Source organism: Ischnura elegans, chromosome 6 (assembly GCF_921293095.1).
Source record: "Ischnura elegans chromosome 6, ioIscEleg1.1, whole genome shotgun sequence".
Taxonomy (NCBI): Eukaryota; Metazoa; Arthropoda; class Insecta; order Odonata; family Coenagrionidae; genus Ischnura; species Ischnura elegans.
In genome coordinates this window covers 17,017,462-17,033,114 of record NC_060251.1, presented here as the reverse complement: position 1 = coordinate 17,033,114, position 15,653 = coordinate 17,017,462, and the positions used below count along the sequence as shown (strand labels likewise).

At 39.8% G+C, this 15,653-nt stretch overlaps 1 pseudogene; it reads left to right on the top strand.

Annotated features, from left to right (window-relative positions):
* The first annotated feature begins 8,343 nt into the window (after positions 1 to 8,343).
* LOC124160149 overlaps positions 8,344 to 15,653 on the top strand; it is a 32,409-nt pseudogene continuing 25,099 nt past the window's right edge.

Below are 15,653 nucleotides of genomic sequence, written 5' to 3'. Positions count from 1 at the left end.
GCTAGGACAGGTGGAGGAGTGTTATAGCATTTAAATCACTTTTACACGGCACCGCCTACGAAATAACTGACAATGGAAGAGAAAGCGTATGGAGTAAAATTAAACAACGAACACATGGAGTATTCATATTTGCTCTTTATATGGACCTCCAAACTCCGAAGTTGATATTATTTATCAAGTAGAAAATCAAACATTTAGCTACTTAGAGAGAGAGAATAAAAGTTTAATACTAGTAATTATTCGGAGAGATTTTAATCTCTCATCTTTAACTTGGGATACTCACGCTGTAAAACCAAATTCAATTAATGGAGAAATTATTGACATCTTACTCAACGCCCGTGCAAATCACTCACTTGCCCAAGTAAATGACAATGCTACGAGAGGAAATAAAATATGAGACCCTTCGGCACAAAGACCTCCTCAGTTAATAAAACAAATCGATAATATTGACGGTATGAGTGGTAACAGAGTAATTTTACAACGTTAAAAACTGAAGTAGTCAGCTGTAAAACAAAAACAAAATATTGATTTATTTGTTAAATGCGACTTCATAAAAATTTGGCGAGATGCTTAATGATTTGTACACGAAATTGAACTGAGGATAAATGCACCGATCCATCATGGAAATACTTCCTCGAAATACCACTTTGAGTAACCAACGAATATAATCCGAAAAAACTGAAATGTAAAGCACCTCGCTGGTGCAACAACGATGTTAGAAAGGACCTCAAGAAACAGAGAAAATTGTTCAAAAAGTCCATTGTGTAAAGGCCGTTTTACACTGCGCATGGAATTGCGCAGGTTGGTGCTGCCATAATTTCTAAAATGTCGAGGAATTTAGCGAATGCATGAACGAAAGTAGAACAGGGGCATTTTGCCGTCTCGCATCCACGCATTCTCGCATGTGTTCTATCAATTCACCGCTTTACACGACGCAATTTTGATTGCGCCTTCGCACGTACGTCAGATTGCGCAATTCCGTGTACCGTGTAAAACGGCCTTTAGGTAAAAAATCGAAGGAATTTGAACATAAGAAAGTTACGCTATACAGCGCTCAATACCCAATAAATCAATTCAAGTTCACAGCAAAATATCGAGGAAAGAGTAGTCGGTGAATTGCTCGGAGAAAATCTGAAATATTTTCCGGAATTCCGAATAGAAAAATTTATTCCAAGCAGGTTAGAAATTGCAAGTTTATCGCATAATTAATAACTGAATAAATTATACACCCTTCTTCAGATAATTCCTTTAAAATACTGAGTATTTAAAGGACAAGCGTCTGTTAAAATGATGAGGAATGACCCAAATTTATAAGGTGGAGTAGATTCACAACGAATCAAGGTATAAGGATTGGATTCCCAGAGAATGATCCGCCGCAAATCTGCGGTATACCCATTGTTGCCGCTGCCATGGTTATACTTGCTCCGTAAAAACGAAGTCATTGTTTCAATGAAGCATCGATAACTGAAGACTGCCGAGAGACTGGAGAGCCTGGAGACTGTTTTGAAGAAGTTTGAGAGAATTAAGAAGTCCTATCTTAAATAGCGCAATGGGGAACACCTTCTGTAAGTTGATTACTTTCGATCTTGATATAATGAATACAATGATGACATATAATTTAATGCTCGTGGTTAATTTTATGCATGAATTTAGGCATTATTCAGAATTAAAAATTTTGAATGATTTTTAAAGCGAAATAAACAATGTTTTATGACATAAACTGATTGTAGTCTAAAAATATTCGTTTGAAATTATAAATGAAAGGCACATAAATATAGTGAGGGGAAAATTTTACCGCTCATCGAAATATTTTGAAATCGCGCGAAGAAGGAGGTAAATTTATTTAGTGCATGACTAGCTGCACAATCCGAGTTTGAATCATTGAGATTCTTAACGGGCGCAGAAAAAATATAAGTTGATAATAAAATATTTGAATTCAGGAAGGATATCAACTCTTAAATGGTTTAAATGGCGTCCACGTTTGCGCACCGTAGAGAGCTACATTCCAGATTAAACTCTTCTCTACCTTTTCTTTAAACTCATACATAACGATCCTCTCAGAAGCTCCTTACTGTTCATGAACGCCTCCTTTGCTAGTACAATTCACTTCCTGTTGTCCTTGCTACTTTGACCGTTTTCCTCTAATGTGCTGCCCAAATAGTTGAACTGCTCTACCTGTTCAAGTTTTTCCCCACCTAATTTTGTGACACCTCGCGATACTTTACAAAACCGCATACCCTTAGTCTTCTTGTAATTAATCCTCAACCCATATTCCTCGCACCGCTCGTCTTAACGCATCCACTAGAGCCTGCATTCCCCTCGCTGACTGGCTAATCAGCGCCTGATCATCCGCGAACCTAACCGATTTAAACATCATTCCTCCCACTTTCACTCCAGCTTCCAACTCGTCCCAAGCTTCTCTTACCATCTCCTCAGCGTATACGTTAAAATGCAGCGGCGATAGAGGACATCTCGGCCAAACCTTCCCACCGTCTTCACGAAATACTCCGGCCAGCATCCCTCCTCATAAATACTGCGTACTAGTTCGATCAACCTTTTCTTACCTTCCTTCCATACATTCTTCAGAAGCTCACACGGGATATTGTCCACGCCTACTGCTTTACTAGCCTTCATATAACGAAGTGCTCTCCCTATCTCCGAATCTAATTTCCCCCGCCCAAGATTATCCTATTCCGCTGCACTTTCCTCCTCTGAACTCAATCTCTCCAGCCTGTTTCTTCCGTCAGCATCCTCCCATCTTTAGCCGTAATTTTAGACATGACTTGCCCTCTTTTACCGCCTGATAGCGACTTATCTTTAGCGTACAACGCGTCTACTTCTCAATCCTTCTGGAACTTTTCCATTTCCTCACAGTCTTTTTCCACCAAGCCTCGCTTGTCCTCTCAGTTTCGCGTCGTAATAGATTCCCTATACATTTTTTTGCCCTCCTCTGCGTCCACTTCCTTCCACTTCCTCCTCTCCTCCATTTCCCTTATCATGTTCTCCGCTATCCACGGCTTCTTTATCCTTCTGCTGTCAACGGAGCCGATTGACTTCTCCGCCGCATTGACTAATCCCGTTTTAATATTATCCCACTCTTCCTCTAAATTCTGTGCACTTCCAGTCTCCCGGATACTATTGTCCACTAGTTCCTGATACTCTATCCTCATAGTCCCCTTCAGTGGATCTACATTCCATTTCCTCGCCCTCCTGCCTTTCATAAGTCTTTTGAACCTTACGTTGCATATCATGAGCACTAGGTTATGGTCCAAATCCGTATCCGCTGCAGGGAAGCTGCGCGAGTTTTTCTCACTATTCCTAAACCTCTGTCTTACCATAATGTAGTCTATTTTATATCTCCCCACATTCCTTGGACTTTTTCTTGTGTACCTTCGCCCTTTATGATGATTGAACCACGTGTTTGACATGAATAGTTTGTTTCTTCTGCAAAATTCTGCTGCTTTCTCTCCCCTGTCGTTCCGTAATCCTAGTCCAAAATCTCCTATTTCGTGTCCATCCCTCCCTTCCCCGACATAGGCGTTCCAGTCCCCCATCACTACCTGCTTTTTCTTACCCGGTGTGTCTCTAATTATTTCCTCGAGCTGTTCATACACATCATCTACTTCTTCCTCCCTATGATTGCTAGTGAGCATGTAAACTTGGACCGTCACAAGGTTGGTGGGCCACGCCTGAATTTCTACCACCAGAATCTTATCGCTTACCTGGTCTATACCTGCCTCACACTTACCCATCTTCCCGTTTAATACTAAAGCTACCCCTTGCTGGCTTTCCTCCCCACCACCATATATAACCCTACACCCATCACTCCAATAGTCCCCGACATCCCTCCACCTCACCTCGCATTACCCTAAGATCCTATCCTCCCTTTATCCATTTCCCTTTTGATATTTTCTAACTTCCCCGCCCTCACCATTGTCCTCACATTCCACGTCCATACATTCATAGCCGACTTCTTCCTCACCATCTTCTTGGTCTTCCTTTCTTGCTTCTTCATTGCTGCTGCTGCTGATGATGATGATAAGTCTCTGCAAGGATTTCGCATGTTGACGACCCCGAGGACCTTGCCGACCTCGCTGCCGTGACCGACCTCTGCCCTTTGCGCTCGGTCGATAAGATTGTGAGGCTCATTAGGTTGTACTCCATGTTTTCAGGGAAGAGATAGTTGGTATAGTTTCCCCCTTCCATTCCAACAGTGTTTTTCACATGACACCATCACGTGGACTACCTTTCGTCACGCTCCTACCCTTCGACCGCGACAAGATTGTAGCCCAAGGGAAGGGGGATGGAGTATAATTTCGAGAAATTTTTACCTGAATGTTTTGGGCTGTGAAATACATATAACAATTTTTATCCTGTGCAGAATAAGAAAAAAGTAAAATTAGTACTGAATGAATATAAATATAGTTATCTGAAGTAATTTAAATCTTAATGAAGGTATACAAGGTGTTTTTGCTCATATTTACAAAAGGCATATTATAGAGTTAATGAAAATCTCTGGGATTCATGGGCATACCCAGCAGGGGGAGGAGGGGGAGAGCTACCCCTGTAGAAGGGAAAATAAATTTAGTTCGAACGAAAATTTTGGAGAAAACTTTTCTTATGAAAATAAATGATATTAGTATAAGACATGGAACTAAAATAAAAATCATTAATTTTTCAAGCAATAATTTTTAAAACAAATAAATCGCTGTCATAATTTCCTTAAAATTGTGGTTTCATTAACCTTTCCTAACAACTTGAGTGACCACGGCTTGCCCTCCCACTCCCAGTTTTGATACTTGGTACGGCCTTGCTGGGATTGATCTCAATTTTTCACATGTGGTGAAGGGAAATCAGGGAAATACGTATAAATAGGGTGAACTTTTACCGCCAAATCCAAACCATACATTATATTGTGAGAGGGCAAATTTTAGAATAAATGCAATAAATGTATTTATTATTTTAATCTAAATTTTAATGCTAAAGCCGCCCTAAATACGCCGTGTCGTACATTTGCATTATTGAATTGGACATGAAAAGAATCAGAGGGAATAAAATTCATTAGAAGATTATTTTCACCGTTTTTCAGAACACAATTCAGGTGTGACAAGACTTAAGAAATTATCCTGAGGCGTAATGTTTCAGAAACGGAGGTTACTGACATTCGCCTGTAGAGAACAAGAACTCATTCCACCTGTCGGTGACACTTAAAGAGAAAAAAAGCAAATGGAAAAACCAACTGGATAAAATACTTCCAAATAAGCTCAACAACAACGAGCAGTAGGTACTACACAGGGGCGCAGCTAGGAATTAAGGCTGGGGGGGGATTAATGTGCAACTAATACCTGGGTGTGTGGGGGTATGGAATACCCCCCAGGATAAGCAGTAGGTACGCGATTATTAAATTGTGGACTTTTAAGATAAATGGTTCAAAGTGGTGAGTTTTACGGCTTTCTGAGGGAGATTTTATTAATCCTTACACTTTTTCATTAGTAATATCAATCAAATTATGTAAAATGGTTTAAAATCAAAATTTTCTCTCAGCTCTGGGGGGGTGTTTTATCCCCCAAAAACCCCCCTCACTGCGCCACTGGTACTACTAACCAACATACGAAGGTGACGACCCTTACACTTGAAAAATAGTTAAACGTGGCCGTTGTATGCCGGTTGTGGGTGAGGTCTAAACGCACATCGAAACGTAATTGAGAGCCTGGCGAAGGGAATCGTTCGTGGGAGTGTTAATGATCCGAATCACGTGAGACGGATGAGAGAGGTCTAGAAGTAGCAGAGGAGCTGTTGACCCGCTCAGCATGAGTTAATGACGTCATGAAATTAATATATAAAGCTGTAAACTTCCAAGCTTCATCACAATCGATTCCATTGTCCTCTAAAACATTTTCACCGAGTTTTATAATTATGAAGAAAGTAAAATTCGGTTTCTCCTTTCATCAAGACCACAGGAAGTAAAAATGAGTGAAATCAGCTTCTCTGAGCTCTTTTTTTAAATTTTCATATACTTAAACTAACCAACTTTTACATACTTATTATAATGTAACTTAAATTTTTCAACTTTCGGCTGAATATTCTTAATGCCTTTTCAGTGACTTTTTCCCCGCCATGTACTTCTTAGCTGTGCGATGAAGTCAAACATTATCAAGAAAAGCATTTCAATCGAGCAATTAGAAATGAGTTGCTGATATATTTTAGAAATTTTTGGAACATTTATAGAGTTTTGAGCAGATTTAGGTTATTTTTCAGTGAATTTGGTAAATTAACAGTTTTTCTGTGGTCCAAAATAATATCAGACACACATAAAAATGGATGCGTGGATTTTTAACGAACAATTTTTACTTTGGCACAAAATTCAATGTAGTTCACCTTGCCATTTACAAGCTGTGTCCTTAATGATATGGTAATCAGAGAAGAGCAGCCTCAGTGGCATAACTATGGGGAGGGGATAGTTCCCACACCCTAGAGCCTCAGAGATATAAAAAAAATTATTTACAACTATTGTCTAATTTTGACTTATAATAAATGCATCTGCTCAAAGTTCAATTTTTAGTGCGAAAATGATGTAAAATTTATTTCCAGTCCTTTTAATATCTTTCAAAAATTTCGTGAGATTTTGCGTTGGAGGGGGGAGAGGTAGCCACCCTAGGCCATCCCATCCCCCCAAGCCATATTCCTAATTACGCCGCTGAGTGGCCTTACATTCATACCAGATCTCCTTCAAATGTGTAGGTACATCCATCCATCTACGGATAAGACAGAGGGTTTGCATTGAGGGAAGGAGTACTGAAGAGATTCTGAAAACAGTACTAAAAGTTAAAGTGCCTGGTAGGCTGGAAGAGAAAAGGATTTGTACTTAGAATGAAAGGGAGTTGGCCATTTTAAGCCGTGAGGGAGTAGACTGGAACTAGATGGGAGTATGAGGATAGAAGGAGGCAGTGGGTGTAGGACACAGAAAAAAACGCTAGGATGGGAGGGGGGATGTAAAAGATATCTGAAGCTAGCTTTACTTTTATGGTAATCAAAAAATAATGGATTCACATGCAATGTTTAGGAATGTTATATTGAAACTGATGTCGTATACAAGACAATACCACCTTGTGGTATAAAAAACTAGCAATTGTGCTTTTACAATGTTCGGCAATGCAGGCAGCCCCGCAAAGTGGGGAGGGGGAGGCGCATGCCCTCCGCATCCCCATATGTATTCGCCTATGGGAGGAGGAGAATATCATTGGCTGAGAAGAAGTTCATGAAGAAGAAATTGAAAGGATCCTTACATAAGATTTCAAAGAAAAGGCTACTAAAGAGTCAATCAGTAGTGTAACCTTTTGCAGTAAGGAAAAGTGGGATGGACAGGGAAAGAAAAGGATGGTTCATAATGTAATAGTGGGGGAATATGGTGTAGTGGACAGAGGAAGAGGAATGAAGAGGTACTAGACATGGTGGGGGAGAGGACTAAGCTTCTAAATGAGATATGGAGGAGACAGAGGGTTTGAATGGAGTCATAATTAGCAAATGCTTGATGAAAGACTGCTTAATACTGTTAAAATACCTTAATAAGAATAACTTCCATTGGGATACGTAGACATTTATTTCTCTGATGCTCAGGCCTGATGACTAACTCTCAATCCTTACTGTGCTATAATGCATTTATAATTCCAAAATTTACTAGGTCAGAATGCAGGTTGTAACCTTGGTGCTGAGAAGCAATTGGGATTGTCAGAATCAAGTAGCTATACTTGTTCATTGATAACACTTTTGTGTGACTGCAACATTTTTATACGTTGAGTTGCTATGGGGTTGTTTCGAAAAAAGGAGGATTGTTGAGGGCAGTTCTTTGAATTGACTAAAAAACTATGGCAGTTTGAAAGATGGTTGGATCTGATCTGAACACACTTTTTAACAATTTTAATGCTGCATGATTTACAATCCCGACAATTTCCTGGTATCAACAAAATTTAATATATTCTCTTCTTCTTTTGCACAGGTTGCTGTTTCCAAAGACAACAGGAGGAGGAGTATGGGATAGAGGGGGGGGAGGAAGGGCAGCGGGTGGAGGGGGGTGAGGGGGTAGGGCAGGTGGTGGAGGGGGGTGAGGGGGAAGGGCAGGAGGTGGAGGGGGGTGAGGGGGTAGGGTTGGAGGTGGAGGGGGGTGAGGGGGTAGGGTTGGAGGTGGAGGGGGGTGAGGGGATAGGGCAGGAGGTGGAGGGGGGTGAGGGGGGTGATGGGGAAGGGCAGGAGGTGGAGGGGAGGGAGGAAGAGGAGGAGGAGGAAGAGGAGGGTTTGGAGGGGTTGCTAAGTCAACATCTAATTGCGTGGATTAACACCTGGGGGTCTCGCATCCGCACACCCCCCCTCATCCTCCATCCTCCAATAATACTTGCTCGCATTGTAGAGGAACGTGAGGATGAGGGGGCGGGTGGGGATGCAGGAGCAGAAGACCCAAGCGGTGCCAGGTGGATGAGGGCCATAGGGAGGGCATTTGAGCCAGAGCAGCCAGCCATTCCAGGCTGGCTTTTCCAAAGGTAATTGGTTATTTCCATTAATTTAGACCCTTTCATGCCGATATATTGTTGGCTTCATCTGACGAGCATTTTCATATGCAAAAACTTAAGGCCACATATAGCCATCATGGACTTATTAAGGCGTATAAGCAAATGTCCTCTATAATCAACACAAAGAAATGACATTGACCAATGACCACTGAAGTAGCAATTGTCGTAGGTTTTCAATCCCTGCCTCGGTCCAACTTAGTGGAACCTTTGTGCCACTCCTTGGCAATTTGGCCCGATCTTCCTAATCATTTATGATCCTTCTCAAAGCAAAAATATCTGGTGAACTGGCTCAACTCTCAATGATTTTTGCAAGGAAAAATGTTTTCCATACTCTAATTTTTTATAATTAGAAATGAATTCTAAGTTGCTCTGTGAGTTATAAATTTTAGTGGAATTTTAGAGTTATTATTATAGTGTGAAAGTCTTAGGAGCTGGTGTGTTCACATCTGATGAAAAATACGTAATGAGAAAAGTACTGTCCTCTTGAATTTGTTACTATCAATGCTGAAAATCCATCAAATATTCTGTAATGCTAGAAAATATTAGTTATTTTTAAAGTGGCAAAGTTATTGAAAATCATAAAAAATATTTATTTTAGAAAAATACCTCTAATGCTATGATTTGACCAAGAAATCATGCTAAGAAAGGGTTGGAGGGTCGAGTCCAGTGGCCGGGGTAATGGTCGGACACCTCGTTGTGTTGGGTCCCAAATCGAGGGGATGAGAAAACTTGCGGAATTCCTCCCAAAAACAAAGTTCCTGGGAGGAAGGTGTAATATTCTCATGCACATCATTCCCAAAATGTTTCCACAAAAACATTTTCCTATCCCAAGTACCAGTAGGAAAGGGTAAAAATATTTAAGAGCTTATGAGAAACATCCTGAAATTCTACAGTTTTCATGAAGAATAAAAAATAGAATTTATAGCATATTTATAAAATGTATGGATTTACTTTGCATACAAATTGATACCATTTTTCCAGTATAAGCAACCTGCACATTATGCAAGCACTACCATAGCAAATTTATGGCCCTGTTGAGCTTTCTTAACCACTAGCTTGATAGAGGGAGTAAGCAGAAGTACGCATTCAAATGGCAGAAGTGAATCATTACTATTGGGAGACAACCATGCCAAACAACAGTACAGAATTTATGGCACATCTTTGCTTCCAAATACATGTCAATCAATCTTACATGATGTGACCGATGTTGATTCTTTGTGTGGTCGGTAGTCTCCGTTATAAGCACACTCATCTGAGAACGATAATATTTTCATTTCAGAACCAGAACACCCGGTTCACCCTCCCTATGGCGGTACCAGGCACCGAGGGCAGACCCCCATCCACGGCAACCCCTCCGTAGACCAACAGCCAGAACATCCGGCACCTCTATTGCAACCTCCTCCTCAAGAAGCAGGTTAGTTGAAATATGGTGGTTTCCTAATATTTTTTTATTGCCTAAATCGATAGATTATTACTCCTGGAGTACGTATTTCACGCTATTAGATTTTTAAATGACGATATGTGTTTTTCGGTGGGTATGTCATCGGTGGTCGGTAGTCTGCATTAGGCCCACCATACACGTTCAGTTTGGCCTCAAGGCCTGGACTGAACGCAGAACTAGCAGTGTGTGGCAATACCTTGAGGTGGATCGTTGGCTGGACGGCCGAATGGGAATCCAATGAGGTCCGGCCTCAAGGCCAAGCGACCTTGAGGCCGGACCTCATTGTTTTCCTGTCCGGCTGACAATCCGCCTCAAGGTATCGCCACACACTGTCAGTTCTGCCTTCAGTCCAGGACTGAACCATCCAGACCTTTAGGCCAAACTGAACGTGTATGGTGGGCCTGAGGCTCCGGCCAAACTGTGCGGTTCCGGCATCACGGCCTGGCCTTGAGGCTGGGACGGAACATGCATGGTAGGCCTTAGAAGCATGCTCATCTGTAAACAATTATATTATCATTTCAGAAACACCCTCCCTAACACAGCCCCAGACAGCGAGGGCAGACCCCCCTCACCGACAACCCCTCCATAGAATAACCCCCCAGGACTACCGGCACCTCTACTGAGACCTCCTCCTGAAGCAGCAGGTAAGTTGAAATTAAAGACAGATATTCTATTTCATATGCGTTTCAATCATTGAAAGAAAATATGTATAAGGGTTGTCAAATTTAACAGCACTTTAAACATAAAATCCATTCCACCCTTTCCTTTGGGATAAAACCTTGGAGAAAATTGAGAGTTCCCATTACCATTATTTGAGAGTACATTACTAAAGCTGAAGAAGCACAAAATAAATCTAAATTAATCTCAGTAGAGGCTCCCCTGCCATTCAGGTGGTAAGATAAAATCCTTCAAAAAGGTATCCTTACTTTCGATGTCATATAAAAAATGCTGTTGAGATATATGTACCTGGGAAACCGTAACTAATTTGAATGTAGGTTTTCGCAGCGAGGGGCATCGTTGCGAATGGCTTCCGGGAGCACAGAAAGCTACTCCCAGATCCCATTAGCAACTTACCAACTACTACTTCTCTGAAAAGGTCGTTCCTCCTCTTCTCCGTCCACTTCACCTCCATTCTTCCCCAAACTCTCATCTCGAACGCCTCCTGTCTTTTCTCGTCTTCCCTCCTAATCGTCCATATTTCCGCACTGTAAAGCGCTGAACTCAAGGTCTCTCCGCAAGCCTTTTATTTAAACATATATTTAGTAGTATATATAGTAGTCAACCCTTGGGATGGTTTGCAGCAGTCATCCATGTCCGTCTGTCCTCCACCAGCCTCTTCAGCTCCAGGTAACTGTTGCAGCCCCTGTCCTTCATTACTTGGGTAATGTAACTCAACCTCGGCCTTCCTCTGCCGCTCTTCCCCTCCACGGTGCTCTCAAAAACTGTTTTTACTAATCCATCATATCTCAGTAAATGACAAAACCCATTTATTTCTCCTTGCAGTTAAAATATTCCAGAGGTCTGCTTCACTCCCAGTCTGTCCACTATTTCTTCATTCTTAACCCGGTCTACCCATGAAACTTTTAACATTCTATGGTAGCACCATAGTTCAAAAGTATCAATTCTTTTTTTCTCTGCTGCTCCTATTGTCCAAGTTTCGCTACCATAAAGCATTGCGCTCCATACAAACGTTTTGAGTACATTCATCCTAATCTTGATACTCATGTTTTTTGAAAGGTAATTGTTTCTCTTCTTGTTGAATGCTATTTTTGCCTGTTGTATTCTACTGCTAATTTCCCTTTTGCTTCTGGCATCCGTGGTGATCTTGCTTCCTAAATACGTGAATTCTTCTACATTGTTCAGCTGTGTATTACCCAAGGTTATATGTGCTGGTATTCCTGTTTTGCTTACAACGAGTGTGTTGGTTTTGGTCCTGCTTAACTTTAGATTGTATCTAGCCAGCGTGACTTCCATCTCCCTAAGCACTTCTTGTAGTTGGTCTTCACTTTCTGCCAAGACTGCTAAGTCGTCCGCAAAACATAGTTTATACATCCTCTGCCCATGGACCTTAATTCATGCTTCCCGTAAGTTGCTCTCTGCCTCGTCCAGTGCTCTTTGTAGGTATAAGTTAAATAGCGCAGGTGACAATGAACATCCTTGTCTCACTCCTTTTCTAATTTTGGCCTGCTGTTCATATTGTCCAAATCTCAGCACTGCAATTTCTTCTCTATAGAGACCCCAGATAATTCTTCTGTCTTTGTAATTTATCTTTTCTTCTTTCATTACGGTAAAGAGCTGCTTTCAATCAACACTATCAAAAGCTTTTTCAAGATCAACAAAAGCTATGTAGGTGTTCTTTTCTTCACTCAATCTTTTTTCTAGTATTATTCTAATGGCAAGTACTGCATCTCTGGTCCCTCGACATTTTCTAAATCCAAATTGGTCTTCGCTGAGGAGGGTTTCAACCTTATCTTCAATCCGCCTTAGTACGATGTTAGTCAGTATTTTAGAAGCATGTGTGACAAGGCTCAATGTGTGGTATTTTTCACATCTGTTGTCTGATGTTTTCTTTGGGATTGGTATCATTATACACTTTTGGTAGTCTGAGGGAATGTCATCTGTTTCGTAAATCTCACACACTAGTTGATATAGTGCATTATGTATTACTTCTCTAGTCATCTTCAATAGTTCTGTTGGTATGTCATCTATGCCAGGTGCTTTATAATTCTTGAGTTTTGATAGTGCTTTGTCAAATTCTCCCCTCAGTATGCTGTCTCCTTCCTCTTCTTGATTGACTTCACCTTCGTTCTCAATCACTGTGCTTGTACTATTTGTCATATATCCATCTTATAACTCCTCGATGTATTGTTTCCACATTTTTCCCAATTCATCTTGTTCATAAACTATTTTGCCATTTTCCTTCCGTAGTCCATTGCTTCTAGTTTTATGATTTCCAAAGAATTGCTTCACTATTCCATAAGCCGAATCCATTTCATTACCTTTCATATGTTCTTCAACTTCTTGGCATTTTCCTTCCCAGAAGGCCTCTTTTGCTTTTATGGTTTCTGTGTTTATTTTGTTTCTGAGAGCCGTGTAGTACTGTATTTGTGCTTCGATTGTATTATTATTTTTTAATGTTCTTCTTTCTTCAATTTTTGTACAAGGTCGGCAGTTATCCATGGTTTCCAGTTAATCTGCCTCCGCTTCCCTTATACTACTTCTGCTGTTGTTAGCACTCTGTTTTTTATCATTTCCCATTTTTCGTTAATAGTCTTTGGCTTCTCAGTTCTTTGTTTATTTGTTTGTTCTTTGAATAAGGAAAGCACTTCTTTTTCTTTTAACTTTCCTATATTCCATTTAACTGTATACTTTGTTTGAAGCTTATAAAACTTTAAATTACACTCTGATAAGACTAAATTGTGGTCGCTGTCAATATCTGGTCCGGCATAACTTCTGCTGTCTTTAATTTGGTTTCTAAATCTCTGCTTCACCAGTATATAATCAATCTGGTGTCTTCGTTGTCCATCTGGTGCTTTCCACGTGTACCTTCTGCGTGGGTGATGTTGATAACATATATTTGTTATTATTAAATGATATCGGAAGCAGAACTCTACTAGTCGGTCACCTCTCTCATTTCTTTTGCCCAAAACAAAAGGTCCAACAATCATTCCTTCTCTTCCTTCTCCGACCGTGGCATTCCAGTCGACCATGATTATAACATTTTCCTCCCCTTTTATTCCATCTATCAACTCAATCAGCATATCATAGACTTTCTCCACTTCTTCATCTCCTTCAATAGTAGTTGGCATATACACTTGTATGACGATAGTATCTTTTGGTTTTGTGTTTAGTTTAACGAGGATTATCCTTCCGTCAAACTGTAGGTATCCTTTAGGTTTCTTTCCAGCTTCTTTGTTCATCACTGTTGCAACACCTCCTACTCCAGATCTACCTTCAATTGTTCCTGTGTGTATTGCCTTTTAATCTCCGCTCCAGAACTCACCGTCATCTGGCCATCTTGTCTCTGCAATGCCAATGATATCTATTTTCATTCTATCCATTTCCATCCTTAGATTCTCTAGTTTTCCTGCCTTAAGGAGAGTTCTCACATTCCAGGTACCAACTCACATATTCCTATTCTTTTTATTATTTGAAACGAAAGCTTGAGCAGTCCCCTCCTGGAGATCTGAATGGGGGACTAATCCAGAATATTTTACTAAAGCTTGTTCCATCATGACTACTGATACTTGAGACATCCAAGGATTTTTAATGTTCATTCCATCATAAAGGTCATTTTCTATTTTTTATATGCAGTACAAATATTGTCCACCAATTAAAGGTATTAGTTAATATTTTATGGTGCACACGAACTTTCTTCCAATTCATTCCAATATGCATTTTACAATAAAATGTAAAATTTAAATACCCATAATATACCAAGAAATATGTAATATTAATACGAATACACTATAAAATATAAAGTAAAACCTTTTATTCATCGACAATATTTGTAAATTTATCTGTATATCAACTCAATACGATTTTATTTTGTTTTGGATATCTAATATGATTCTTCAATCAACCAACTTTTTTTTACCAATATTTCCTTTCTTGTCGAATGCTGACTTAAAATACAAAGTATTTCATTGAGTTATGTAGGTATGAACCACCACTTTTGATAAGTTATAACCATATCCTATTTATTGCAAAGGTAGAGTATATTTTATAAGTGCTTGGAGATTTTCTATCCATCAATAAGGAAGTGCTTTTTAAAAGCTATCAAGAAATTATTACTTAGTATAACTATATCCCAGCATAATTTATCTGATCTCAAAACATCTTCAACATGCCTTTGGTATTAGTTTTTTAGTCAAATTAGTTGAATATCTATATGTATATTGAAAATTAAGCGAGACATATCACATTTTGGCTCCAAATGAGTAGAGCTGATATTTTAGGTATGACATAAGACCTCCAAAAGGCATAGGTTCGTTCATCCATTTTATTTTATGGCCGATTGTGATAGATTTTGAAAATGAAGAGACGGGTATATTTCCATTTTTCGGTCCATTACGTACTCCCGTGCTATTCCCGACGAAAAATATGCAGACTAAACCCTTGCACAGATAAGTACGTGACATCATGAACACATGCCAAGAGGGTCGTCGCTATTCCGCCACTCCTCGACCTAACCCATAGGTCTCGCGTGGTTCACCACTCCTTCCCTCCGTGATATGATCAATTTGAACGAGTAAATGATATACTGTGTATAATAAAATTTATTCTTCCGTGCATACATTTTCTTTTACAGGTTATTATATCCATTCAAGGAAGTAAGGAAGCCTGTAAGGCAATAAGCCTGTGTTTAGGCTAACTTCAAATTTCATTAACTGTGGAAATGAAAACACTTAGAACCAAAATACACAATACCTTGAGAAAAAAAAAAACATTTTGTGCATAATAATATCATGACTGAATTGACTGTAAGATGAAATACAACATGTAATGTACAACACATATGATGCCAAGTGTGTTTAATACAATATACCAACCCTTTACAATAACTTTTCAATGTCATCAAAAGTTCTCATCCATTTTTTTAATCAACTTTATACATTTACCAATAGAATTTGTTTCTTAAATAGTAA